Genomic DNA, 14,750 nt, shown 5'->3' on the forward strand with positions numbered 1-14,750 from the left:
AGTATTTATAGGTATCGGATTGAGCTGATTTTTAGCGAGAGCTCTTGAAAAAATATTTTACATTTAATGAACGGCTCGGATCGTTTGGGCCCCACACAGCGATCTGTGCACGATTTGTGTGTCAAAAGTCTGTGTCAACAGATTTACTGCTTATCATATGATGCAAGGTTAGACCTACTTTCTCCAAATCTATATTCTATCAACTGCTAAAACATGCAAATTAACAAATAGGAGAAAAGTTAACTAGAACTGCAAGTGGGTCCAAGCTGACAACTTCTATGGCTAGAAAAAGGTCAATTTGCTGATAACTTAATCAGGAGGAAATTTAGTTAAGCCTACTTTTATTAACAAAGATGACGGTTAAGTTACAGCCAGCTTCATCACTTAGATAACACTTCATACTAGTAGTTACTGGTGTTGAAGTAGCAAAACAAAACACAAAACCGAGGGGTCGGCGGAATGCTTGCCACTTGGTGACTAAAGGCCTCGGGAAACCTTTTGATCTTGGGTTCGACTCTTATGGGTGTGTTGCCTGCTATCAATACCGGCATTGCGCCAATAAATAGCGGGATTTTCCCTGGATTTAATTGGGACCCTCGCTACTGAACAGTGAAATTGATCTCCGAATTAGAAGGTCCATTTGGAAGGATACCGAGTTATAAAAAAATTAACAAACCACAGCTCGACAATGTCCCAAACTTGATTAAAGCAGCCCACATTGAGTGATTCTTAGGCTTAAGAGAATTGATTTATGTATGGTCCCATTACTTCATGATTCTTCTTTCTCCACTGGCAACCCACAAATGGAAGAGTGTGGTGGCAGGGACTGAGAAAAGGGATCAGCTACTTTTAGAAAACTTTGATCACGTTTCATTGAAAGATTAGGGAAGAGAATGAGCCAAAAGAAGTGAAACCATAAAAGAGATGTAACTGGGTAAGATGTGCGGGTTCGGATTCTCTTCGGCCCAAGTTTTGAACTGGACGGAACAGTCCAAATCTGGATCTTCCATTGATCGATTTGGTCAGATACGGTAAATGAACGGTTCATATTTGAAATGTCCCGTCTAGTCCAAAACTTGGAACGAAGGGGATGCGATCCCAAGATGTGGATTGATTGGATTTCCGTAACTATCAGAAAGTTTTTAATGAAAGGAAGGGTTAGCAATCACTGGCAAAGAGAGAACCAAAATAGACAATGAAATTAACTTGAGTGAGAAGGATATCTTCACATCATGATTAAAGTCAATCAGTTAGGTGCAATTTATAATTGCGCTTGCTTTAGTTGTGAGATGGTCACCAACTGTGAACTTTTAGGAAGAGACACATTAAAGGGGGAAAAACAGATAGAAAGAAACAAAAGAAAAGGGTTCGGATTCTCTACGGTCCAAGTTTTGGATGGCACGGGACAGTTCAAATTTGGACCATACATTGGTATAATAATGGTTTGGCTTTGCTCATATATTCTTACCGGTAAGAGTCAATGGTTCGGACTTGCTCCGATGCTCTTGCCGGTACGAGTATCCGAACAAATCCGAACCATTATTTGCAACAATGGGTCATCCATATTTGGAATGTTCCATCCAGTCCAAACTAAGGACCGGAGAGGATCCAATTCGAAAGAAAAACAAGTTGATATGCCATGACTAATGGCATTATTATTATGGGCTTCTCATTTTCTTCAACTAGCTAACATATAATGCGCACTTCAGCCCATTAAAAGCTGAATGTGGTCAAAATACCAGCATTAAACCATACCTATCTTACAAAAGGTGCACCCATACGTGTATGTTAAGTATACCCACAATAAGGATGGCTGCTCACCTAAGTTGGGGCAAAAAACTATGAAATATTTGCATTGTTTAGGATAAGTTAACCCATGAAGCATTCCAATACTCCCTAGGGGGAAGGATGCTCAACAACTCCAGAGCTCAATGAATTCGGTTTGCATTTGTTTCAGTTGACAAAATGAAAGGTAAGCATTACCCAAATATGTTCACCTACATTATCTGGACTAATGCATTATCCGCAAATATCGATCGTTGTAAATCTCTCAAGACACTCGGTTGGATAAGGGGATAAAACCCGTGTCAGACACGTTTAATTGGTCGTGTAGCAAACATATTTCGCTATTCAGATTTCCTTTTTTTTTTTTTTTTGGTAACTAGATTTCCTTTGAGTTATGCATAGACCGTGACACTTTTTAACTCCATTGGTCTTTGAAAGATAGATACAGTAATTTTGAGTTTGGATGTGCCCTATTGTCTTAGAGATAAAAATAAGATGAACCACCACTTATGTACCAAGAAAGCGAAGAACAAAAAGGCCAAAAACTGACAACACGAAAAAGAGATCAATCAATAAACAGAGCCTATACACGCCTATAAAAGTCAAAAATACATAATTTGTCAAGGAATGGATCATAGGTTGGTTTGCACTCTCTGGACTCGCAACTAAACAAACTACGATATCTAGTGTTATTGCCATGACCTCTCTCTCTTTTTTTTTCTTTTTTTTTTTGCATAATATGGAGTGAATCAAACGCAAGTTGCATTTCTTTCAACTAGGTATTCTCATAGCAAGTATAACTCAATTTCTCCAACGAGAAGTTCATATGATCAATAAGCTTTCTTCACAATAAGGGTGTGAAGCGAAGTCCCACATCGCCTGAGTACCAAAGTAATATGAAGTATACAAGCTTGAGAGCACCCTCACTTCAATACCTAGCTTTTGGGTTGAGTTCTACCCAAAGGGAACAATACGGGCCCTAATACCACAAACACTTAATACCATGGCCTCTTATGACAGTTTAGGGCTAATCCATAAGAAATGCCATTTGCTTTTTCTTAAGTTGATCTGACATACTCATCAAAAGATGCAAATTGAGAAAATGTAGCAGTTCTAAGGCAATGGAAAATCAGAAAAGGCAGAATAGTAGTCATTTGGTTTAGCAGCCAAGAGCCTAGAAGCATTTGGTCTGGAGTTCGACTCCTACCCGCGTGCTATTGATTCCAATGGAGAGCAGTATCTTACCTAAAAAGGAGTCTTACCAGTACGAGGAACGGGAACGTGGTACACCCACATACCTAAGTTGTGGTACGCTAGGGATAGGCTCCTATAGATCATAACGTTTTATCAAATTATCCATACAAAAAACATGTCTTAAGAGCATTTGACATTTTTCTCCCACCAAAATTCCATGCTCTCTAAATTTTTACTTTAGTAAGTTGATTTTTCTAAAAAACTTTGTGGGATCGCTTTGGATCGCTAAATTTACCGTATTGAAACAGTAGTGTACTATGTTTCGGAACGTGCATACCAAAACATAATTCATTAGGGTATGAAAGTTCCCATGTAACGTAGGCAAGGCGAGTTCATATAGGGGGCCGGCTTTAATGGGGACACCACATAGTGGACGGCTGGATCGATCTCCCGATTAGTAGGTTCATTGGGCCGAATACCAAGTAATCAAAATAAATATAACACAAGAAGTTGACAATTCACAACCTGAAAGCTATATTCCCATACTGCCTAAATTTCAAGAGAAAAATATTGAACTCTTATGTACCAAAAGAAATAGATAGCAGGAGTAGGGGTATATAAGTTGGCAGTGTAACTTGATACAGAACACAAGAAGGTTCAAACATTATGTCAAACCGCGTAGATATTAGTTATTACAATCTTAAGTTTCAAGCATATAAAATACAGTGGTAAAGGTTATTCAGATATAGGCTAAGGAAACCCACCAAGTTATGGGTGCTCAGGAGGTGGTGAAGGCCTTGGGATGTAAGGCATGAGAGGAGTGCCATGCTGGATAGGTCCAGGTCTTATGGATGTCATTGAACTTGGAACTGGATCGATAGGCTCATAGTCTTCCAGATTTACACTTCCTGATTGATCACTTTTATCGGTGCTTGAAGTGTGACCGATCTCCTGTGATTGGAAAAGAGGGAAAAGAAAGGACGAATAGAGCACGTCAGAGTCATAAAAAGGAGAAACCTTGCTTAAATTTTGGGGTCCGTTAGATTTGGCGGAAAATGTTGTTCCCAGGGAGAAATATTTGGAATGGTGGTGATGGTTGTGTGGGGGCCGGAGGCAGCAGTGATGGTGGCTGTGGTTGAGGGGTACTAGTGATGGGGTGGTAGTAGCGCTGATCCGGAAAAGTTCGCATGCAAAAAGTTCAGTCAAAATTAATTCATTTCCGTTAACAGTGCAAACAATTTTCCATTTTCCCTTGATTTTCGTTTCCGTATAGTACCAAACAACAGAAATAGAGAAAAAAATTCATGTACTAAGTTATCTGGAAAGAAACATTGTACTAGCTTCATAAGTTCAAACGGACTCGTATATCCCTAAAGCTATGCAGTTCATTGTGTGTACCTTTAGCTTCCTGCTTCCTGTCATGACTCCCGTATCATCCTCGTGGCGAGTAAAAGCCATATCTGGTTGAGTTAAACATAAGTTTTTTAGCAAGCAATATTATATGGAACGAAGAGAGATAAACGTCTCATTGAGAATCCAATCAAAAACCAAAAGTTGGAACTAGAGTCTGAAGTTAAATGATGGAGAAAGCTACCATAAGCAACAGACCAACTGTCACAAATGAAGCAATTTCTCAACATAACAGAAGAAATCCGAAAAGCCTTCATTCAAACATCGTGCCTAATACGGATTTCTACTTCCTGTTTTGATTTTCTTGGGGAATGGAGAACAAAAACGAGAAATCGTTTGGATTCGAGGTCTGCCATTCCTCAAACTCCCTCTGAAAGTGATTCAAAAGCTCCGGTACAAGACCCAAGTAGGCAGGTTGAGGTCCTACGAGGTGCATGAAGGCTAAAAAGAACCAAGATAGGACTCATGGCACTCGCCAACAATGGGGCAGACTCGTGGCTTTCGCAATCCTTGGTATATCTATTGTTGAGCACTCTGAATTAAGTAGATCAAGTTTGTTTTTCCCTTTCCGGCTATACATGGAGTTCGATTAAGGTGATATTAAGGACTGTTGGTACAAAAGCAGATAGACTTAAAACTTAGATACGTGGAACAGTAACAAACGATACGAGCATACGCGAATTTTTCAAAATCATTTTAGGTGATAAAAACATTAAGGAAGAGCTTAAACCACTGGCCTAACGGGCATAAAGCGGACTGAGAATTGCATACGAGCCCATATGTAGCAGGAATTGGTCGATTTGCATGCGACTTTTTAGTCTCTCCGGTATACAAGAGTAGCAAAAAACCGATGTGTTGCAGCTGATATGCTGTGTTGCGGGTGCAACTTCTGTTTATAAACTACAGGGAACAGTTTGTTTGACCCGATATGAGCATGAGATTGGACCATATATCCAAGGTGAGAAAATGTCCAGCTTTGCTCAAAATATTTACAACTCCAAGATTATATTTTTTATCCGCAAAAAATAATTTCTACAACTCAAGATTAAACGTCAGTTAGATATATAATCTCAAAAAGTGTGATATACAATACTGGAATCCGTTTGATATTATTAATCCGATGACTATTAATCTTATCAAACAAATATGCGCTCATAGAACAATTAACTCAAATGAAGCAATATCACAAGAAACCCAACTACCCAAAATTACTGGTGTTTTCGTATCGGGATACGATCGAGTATTGTTTTTTCATTTTATGAATCTTAACGTAAAATAAGCTGATATACAATTAAATGTTAGTTTTACCTAATTACAGTCTAAAAGTTTGTTGCACATATGAAAAGTAAGTGTTTTATATATCAAAAATTATGTTTTTTAAGAAAATTTCCAAAGTCTCCAAAGTGAGGTATATCACATATAGGCTTTCGGGTGCCTTGGTCAAGGAAAGAACCCTTAGCTAATTCATTGAAAACATGATCGAAATATGTTCCTTCTTCTATTGAGCTCTAATGGATTGAGTTTTGGCTTTCTTCGAATGGTTTAAACGTCGCAATAATTTGATCAAACAATTTACTACGCATTTGGGGTTCTACTTCTTAAAATACCGGTATGAATTTTTTCAATAAGTAATCGCAGGATACATACCGAATCGGGATAGAAGAATATAGCGTAAGGCACGTTACCGTATTGTTGGATTCCTATAATTAAAAAGAAGTCGTCTTCGGAAAGGGACGTTGCGAATCAAAGGGTACGTACCCGTATCCATATCGTAGGTTTTTAACAACCATAAAATTATCACAACCAAACAACCATGGAGTAACACAAATCATGTAACCACCATAAAATTAAATTTTCAGAAAAAAACAGAGCCATAGAAGTTTACCAGTAGTAACAGAGGAGGAGCTTCCACCAATGGAGAAACTAAGCAACACCAAAGCTGTCCCAGCCACCCAAAACGCAAAACCACCCTTCATAATCCCAATAGATACCTACAATTAACCAAACTAAACTATCTCTTCAACCCACCAAAATCTCTATATGTAACAGAATACGCCTCTGAACAGATCTATGCCCTTTACAACCTCACAAAAACCTGCTTAAATAACTCAACCCATTTCAGATTTCCCTCAGGGAATGGGAAAAAAAATATACTTTAAAACGAGAAAGAAATCACCGGCCTTTCGTCACACTTAGATTTTCAGGTGATTTCAGTACGCCAAAGTCGACCTGAAAATCTGGAGATAGCCCATACCGGAATATAGACAAACAGTAGGAGTATTTTGATATATATTTGGTGTTGGATTGGTGTATAAATATATGGGTTTAATGTGGGTTTTTGTTTTGAGTAGCAGAAACAGTGGGGAATGTGGCGAAATGAATGCGGGAGTTTGTGGGGAAATGCGAGCCCTTCTTAATGTGGGCAGAACAGGGGACTGGTTTTCGGGCACGACACAAGCGGTTCTGAGATTCTTTAAACTTGGAGTGGCGGTAAAATGAAAAATATTAACCCCTTGCCACGCACGATGCTTAGAGTTATGTCATCTCTTGCATTTACTAGATGAATATTAGAATTCGCTTGGTATTTCGACTCCCTTTCTAGTAAAATGGTTTTAATGATAAATCTTTCGATTTGGGAGATTGTTGACGCGTATCTAAAACCAAGTAATTAAAGAGTAAAACTGGTTGACCTGAGTTATGGGTGTTGAGATCCCCTGCAACTAACCGCTTAGTCTAAATAGTTTTAAAACTCAATTTTATTGCGCTTTGGAAAAAAAAATTTAACCGATTAATTTCAAAACTCTAGACGTAACGACCGGGCATAACCCCTAGTGGCCCCAAAATTTGAAATGCTTGGCCTCTGTGATAATAAAACTTGTGACTTCATAGAGTAGCACTTATTGTTTTCAAACAACCACTTGGCTTGCAAAACTGTTTTTGAAAACAAGTTTAATCATCCATTTTTGAGGGACGAGAGTAATAAATTGTGTTTAATAAAAACTGCGGTTTTTTACCAAATTTATCAATGGAGTAAATAATCTTCCATTACTTTCATGTACTGCATGTTTGATTTATCAATAGTCACATAATCCGCATGTATGAGCAATAGCGGATCCGCGAGCATGAAAACGACTTTTGAAAATATTTTAAATTACTAAAAGGATCCGCGAGCATGAAAACGACTTTTGAAAATATTTTAAATTACTAAATTTATGAGAATAAAAATTGAGAGCGATGACACAAAATAAGGATTGACATTAAGACTTAACCAATAAGAAAATAACTATTCAAATCTCCAACCATGTTGTTTGGCTTAATAACCAACTTTTTTATTTATTTTTGGTAACTTGGCTTATAAATTGTCTTTATTCATAAAAAATTATATTTTCTTAGTTTTCAGTTAAATTGTTGTGGATTACAATTCGTCTAAATGAGAGGAACCGAAAAAATTAGAAAATTATGATCCAAACTCAAAATATTCCAAAAATACGTATCATGAACACCGCTAAAGTAGTGGCTGAAATGTCATTGTCATGTTTTCGCTAAACTGAACAGACTAAAACCCATTCTCGCGGATTTCTAGGTAAATCATTCTCCTCACATATATCAACTAAAATATCATTTAACGTAAATAATTTGACTATTGTTATCAGCCTATAGTCCAATAATATAATGTGGAAACATATGATCCTAACTACCATAGTATGGCAATCTCTCCTATGAAAATGAAGTGCATAACTACCCCAAAATCCAACACTCACCGAAACTGAATTAATCTTATGCCCCCATGCCCAATCTCCACTGTCATCAGAGAGGTTAGAGCAACGGACAAGAACATAATATACTCCATAAAGAAATAAGAACATGCAGGTATGGCATCACGGAAATACGGAATATTACATCCAAAGTCAAGGCTCCGAGGAATTTTTGGGTGTCAAGCGAGTACCTCATGGCGATACCCGTCGGCGATCTCAACCGTTCAAACGTGTTTTGGACAGTTTAGATTTATTCCATCTCTCCCCCCTCACCCCACCACTCTCTCCTTTCTTTTTCTCTCTCGGAAAATCCGGATCGTTGAAATCGCCGACGTCGTGGTACCCACCCGGCACCTAGAAACTTCTTCTCCAAGACTCCATTCTCTAATACAGGTATGGAATACTTCGACTTTAAACCAAACATTAATGATAAAGAATTCAAAGCAAGCAAATCTGAATAATGATAAAAGATGAGGCTCTAATTCAGGTATGGAATAAAAGAGCATTTGGATCATATTTTTTAGCTCTGGATGAAGCCCATTTTGAAGGAACAGTAGGCCTTGTTGTACCGGGTACAGGAGGCCTCTAAGTCTAAGGCCCTGCTTGGATGAAGGGAAAAGAGGAGGGAAAAAATTAGCAGGGGTATATGGGGAGGGACCCACCTGTTTTCCCCGTTTGGCAAACCCAATTTCTTTCCCTATTATTTCTTACCCCCTTTTCGTTTTGCCCAATTGTAGTGATTGTCCGGTATAAATTTTGGGCTCCTCTTGATGAGCCCAAAAATATTCCAGTTGTGGAGGTGTGTTTTGTGGACGAAAATACCCCTCGTTATCCCCCTTTTTCCATCCATCATTCAATCAACTTTTACTTTTTATTCTACCCAAAATCATAATTTTTCATCAAACCTATCTTAAGACTTCTTATTTAATTTTCGGGCTCTCTTAGGGTGCTCATTGAAAGACTTTAAAGCCAAAAATTCATTATGACCATTTAAGATAAATGATCAAAAAAATAAGAGTTTCGCACCGGTTCAAACAGATTGAAAATTGAAACACTTAATTTTTAATTATATTTTTTAATATATAAATGGTGTAAAAAAATAAATATTTCAATTTTTAATCCGTTTGAACCGGTGCGAAGATCTAAGTTTTCTGATCATTTTATCCTAAATGGTCATAATTAAATTTTGACTCTATGGCTCTCGTTGATTAGCTGTAAAAGATATTTAATTCTACGACTTTCTTAAGGCTAATCAACGAGAGCCATAGGGTCAAAATTTAATTATGATAATTTAGGATGAATTGATCAGAAAATTAAAATCTTTTCACCAGTTCAAACGAATTGAAATTTGGAATACTTAATTTTTTAACTATATTTTTTAATATATAAACTGTCTAAAGAGGTTGAAAAATTAAGTGTTCCAAATTTCAATCCGTTTGAACCGGTGGAAAGATTGTTTGGTTCAAACACTGTGTTCGGTTGGGCTTTTTGAGTTTTTATTTCATAATGAAATTTTGAATGCAAAAAAGTTGTGGGGACCAACAAGTGCTGACAAAGACCGAAAATCTATCTATTCTACTTTAAAGTCTGACTACAACCATATAGTGTACAGTAAAAATGGAGATGAAGTTGGAGAGAGAGAGAGAGGGAGAGAGATGAAGTTGGGACAGAACTTTTTGTCCCACTTGCTGACACGCGCAGTAAAATTCGTGATTTTTTTTTTTCCTTTCTGCCGACTCACAGATATAGGGACTCACTCATCTTTAAAATAACTCATTCAATCACATGTTTTTATATTTTAACTCAAAAATTTCAATCCAAAATTTAGTTTTTTGATCATTTTATTCTAAATGATCATAGTTAAATTTTGACTCTATGACTTTCGTTGATTAGCCCTAAGAGATATTTGATTCTACAACTTTCTTAGGGTTAATCAACGAGAGCCCTAGAGTCAAAATTTAATTATGACAATTTAGAATAAAATGATCAAAAAACTAAAGTCTTTCCACCTGTTTAAACGGATTGAAATTTATAACACTTAATTTTTTTTTTAAAACCTAAATTTTATAAAAAAAATTATTTAATAATAATACTAAATTCGTTAATTTGTTAGTAGAAAAAATATTACGGCTTAAGTTGTGAAAGAATAATTAAATTTGCAATTACATATAAAACGTAATACATAATTAATTTAGGGACTGCACAAGGGTAAAATGGTCATTTGATAGCTTTTTATATTATCCATCATTCCTTATAACCCCTATTAATCCTCCATCCAAACTAAGTATTATTTAATCACTCTTCTTTAATACATCATTCAAACAACCTACTATTTAATTTTCCCTCCATAAACATCACATCAATGTGGGTCATCCCTTATTAACTAATACCTCCTACTATCTTATCCCCTTATTAACTAATACTCCTAATTTTTTTTCCGCATCCAAACGGGCCCTAAAGTCAAGATGAGGCTCTAATTCAGGTATGGAATAGAAGAGCATTTGGAAATACTAAGGATTCAAACTGAGAAACTTCAATAGCGATAATTTGGAAGTAGGATTCAAAGTTGTGAGCCCTGCTTTCAAATCTTTGTCGGGTATTAATTATCAAAACACGTCTTTAGCCGTCATTTTCCCTTCAGATTATATTTTTTAGCTTAGGATGAAACCCATTTTAAAAGCACCTGGGTACAGAAGGCCCTCGAAGTATGTAGAATTTAGAATACATCTATTTTCACAAATCTCTATTCACGTAAAGTTTCTTTTCAATTTTCATACAAATTAAGGCTCCATTTGTTTCGATGTAAAATGCTTTACAATGTAAAATATTTTCCATGTAAAATGTTTTTTTTCAGAAAACAATCTTTCAAGCTTTTATTTTCCAGTGTTTGGTTGGCACATGAAAATATTTTAAAAAATTAACAAAATAGTGTAAAGAGAGTGAAAGAGACTCAAACGGTGGAGAGATCCTGGAATATTGGAATTAAACGTGGGTTAGGACTGACGATCGAGGAAACTGAGCAGTGAGAATTACAGTAGAAGACAGTAGGTTCATTTCGGAAAATAACTTACGGAAGATTTAAGGGTAAGTCATTTTTATCTAATTGATGGAAAATATTTTACATGTAAAATGTTTTCCTAATTTTTTACACAACCAAACACCGAAAAATAGGTAAAACATTTTACCGGAAAACATTTTACGCCCAAACAAACGGAGCCTAAGTGCAAATTTCCAAAGACTTACCCACAACACCAACAACTTACCCACGACGCGAAGCTGAATAAAAACAAAAGAATTATACAGATGGTAGATTTAGTACGAAATCAAAGCAACCACTTCATGCAGGAGCTTCTCTGTTGTTATTCTCTTCGGTCTTCACAGCAAATGAAAGATTGTAATACACAAAAAGGGGGCACAAATTGAGGATCAAACATAATGATCAGAAGCTGCGAGAAAGATACGGAGTGCGCCGCCTTGCCCAATCGGAGATGCTCCAGAATTGTCTGTTCTTGGTTTTGGAACCAGCTAGCTCTGTTTCATTTCTATTCAGCATTTCCCATAGCACATGGACATCCTGGTACTCGCAAGTCCTCACTTCTTGCCGAAGCTTCACTAGTCCTACAGGAGTGTATAGACACGTTTGATTGGTCGAATTAGACGTAAAAGTGGAGTATCTGCGAGATCTTAAGTATAGCTAGGGAGACGTTGTTAACACAAATTGAACAATGCCACATTGTCACGCGTTTACAAATACGGGCGAAACTAAATTTTTTTGACAAACGGGGTTAATGCGTAACCCATATATTTTACTTTCAATTGGACAAATCCATTTCCGCATACGAGCATTAGCCATTTCCACAGTCAACAGAAAACAACGAACTTGTATCCACAAAATTGAGAGGCAAATCAGAAAATCCATCCTTACCAGTTTTGCGAATCCCAACACCCTTGGCGACAACGATCCAAATTCTCCGCATAGGAACCACCATCTTGCGCCACCACCTCATCGCGAAAAAACCACCCCCACCGGCTGCAACCGTTGTGGCTTCAGACCCTGAGCAAATTGAATCATAATATGAAGCGACGATGCTATCGAAACATTCCTTTAGCTATTTCTTTGATGTTTGTGGTGAAAAGAATTTTGTAATTCAAATCGTTTCGATGGGAAAAAGAACAAAACTACGTACGAACCTAATTTTTAAAATAAGTTGTTGAATAACTATGAACCTTTTTTGTTTCTTTTAGCTTATTTTGGTTTACATTTTGAATTTTCTGCACTCGAGACTATGACTATGACAAAATCTCAATCCGAAGATTTAATAAGAAAGGTTTGTTAATTAAGAAATCTTTTTTTTAGTCTCAGATGATAAGAAATTTAGAATCAGTAATGCGTTTTTGAGAATCAATAATGCGTTTTTGAGCTTGTATGTCCATTTGTGGTTTTGCTCGTTTTCTAGTTTTCAGTAGATTTAGCTCTTACCAACTATTATGATTATTTCATATGAGTGCCATTAGGCTTCTTGGAATGAAATTTGTTGTTGATAAAAATAAATAAAAATTCCAACATTTGACTGAAAAAACGGGCAACAAATATGAGGAAAGAAAATGAAAAGAAAAGGACACAAATTTAAAAAACAACTACGGTCACAATTGTGTCCGAAGCTCACCGATATGCATCCGAATTATGTCCGATAGTTGAAAAATAAAAGTTAGTTCAAATGTTGTTTGTTTTATGCATTGCCAAAAGAAGAGAGACAGGGAGATAGAGAGAGAGAGAGGGGCTGACAGAGGATAGAAGTTAGGCGAACTCACGTATTTATCGAACGGTTCCGAACGCAATTGTTAATCCAAATTATGTCTGAAAATTGTGTTTCATACTTAAATTTGGAAAACAAAACTTCAATCGAATGTTGTTTGTTTATGCATTGCGAGAGAGAGAGAGAGAGAGAGAGAGAGAGAGAGAGAGAGAGAGAGACCTGACGGAGCAGAGAGCAACGAACTTGGCGAGTAGCAGCAGATTTTCACTCAGTTTCTCTCTCTAAAACCGATGTCCGCCGGCTGCCTGGAGGGGGTGAGCTGTGGTCTGGTGGTCACACTGGAATCTGATATTCTGATGAGTGATGGCTGGCCAAAATCTCCAATCTCTTTCTTAAAGAGAAACCGACGAGTCGTGCGATGCCACGGGTCATTCCCGACGGTTGGGGACCGTGTCCAGGTCCAACGTTCGCTGGTCTCGTTGATTTTTTTCGACGTGATTTTCGGATTCTTTTTTTTTTTGGCCTTTTGTCGCCACGTGTCGGAGAGACGATTGGTCGAAGACAACTTAGGACTTGTACCCTGCCATGTGGATGTATCATTGGATTCGTCCTTAGTGGGACAAACGTGTTTTCTTTTTGGGCGCTGCTATTCGCAGCCCTCTATTTACTCCCATAGCCCGTTAAAAATTTCTAATTATACTCGACAGTTAGTTACCGAAATTGAGATATATTTTTAGCATCCAATTACCGAAATATAATATTTTTTTCAACAGATGTTTACCGAAAATGCATGTTCGGCAGTTGTTTACCGAAAGTTGAACATATTTTCGACATGTAGTTATCGAAATATAATCTTGTTTTCAACAGAAATTTACCGAAATGCTATTTATGATTTTCAACAACCATTTACCGAAATGTAATGGGCTACGGGAGAAAATAAAGGGCTGCGAATAGCGGCGCCCTTCTTTTTTTCCCTTCTTTTTTTTTTGGCTTAATTTCAAAAACACACCCTCAACTATTACGTTTTTGCAATATCACTTTCTCAACTAAAAAACTAGCATACATGACCCCCTCATCTATCAAAACTAAGCAACTTCACCCCTTCTCTCCACTTCTGTTAATTTTTTGGATAGAATAGGGGCAAAAGACAAATATTCCGTTAATGTAAAATTAGGGCAGTTTTACGTGTCTGACTGTCTGTCATCTCTCACACGCACATCTCTCTTCTCTCTCCCTCTCTATCACTACGCCCATAGGGGTCATGTTGCTTAGTTTTGATAGTTGAGGGGGAGCATGTTGGCTAATTTTTAAATTGAGGGGGTGATGTTACAAAAAAACGTAATAATTGAGAGGGTGTTTTAATTAAGCCTTTTCCCCCCTCAATAATGGGGACTGATAATAGACCGTTGAAGTTCGGTTTGGCAAGTTAGATCATCCACATTAGACTTATTTATGAGTTGAATTTAGGGTAATGATTTTCGAAGTATACTATTTTAGATGCACTCCAGAATTTGTGGTCAGTGTTATTGATTTGAGGTCAGGGCCCCGCAATTGAGTTTGAGACCCTTTGAGAGTGAAACCTCAGCCATTATGTCCTTTTTCCATTTCGAATTACCCAAATCATTCTACACAGTTCTCTTACAAGTCTTGAGTACTGCTTTTTAAAGTTTTCGTGTGTCATTTGCCAATCCTAACTGTAAAAAAGCATACGATTGGAAATTTTCCGAACAATAATAGCGTATATATATGTCGTTATTGGTTACTAATTCTCAAGCACCTTAGATCTGATTAGTTGTATCTAGTGGAAGACTGGCAAAGTGGAGATTGGCCTTGGACAATGAATTTTGTG

At 37.1% G+C, this 14,750-nt stretch overlaps 1 long non-coding RNA gene across 1 annotated transcript; it reads right to left on the reverse strand.

The window, feature by feature from the left end:
* Window positions 1–11,425: 11,425 nt before the first annotated feature.
* Window positions 11,426–13,358, reverse strand: LOC131334132 (uncharacterized). The gene is made up of 3 exons (XR_009202057.1): window positions 13,121–13,358; window positions 12,070–12,198; window positions 11,426–11,762 (listed from the first exon to the last, which is right to left on the reverse strand). It is a non-coding gene; the product is annotated as an uncharacterized LOC131334132 (long non-coding RNA).
* Window positions 13,359–14,750: the final 1,392 nt, after the last annotated feature.

The sequence above is a fragment of the Rhododendron vialii genome, chromosome 7a (genome assembly GCF_030253575.1).
Source record: "Rhododendron vialii isolate Sample 1 chromosome 7a, ASM3025357v1".
NCBI lineage: Eukaryota > Viridiplantae > Streptophyta > Magnoliopsida > Ericales > Ericaceae > Rhododendron > Rhododendron vialii.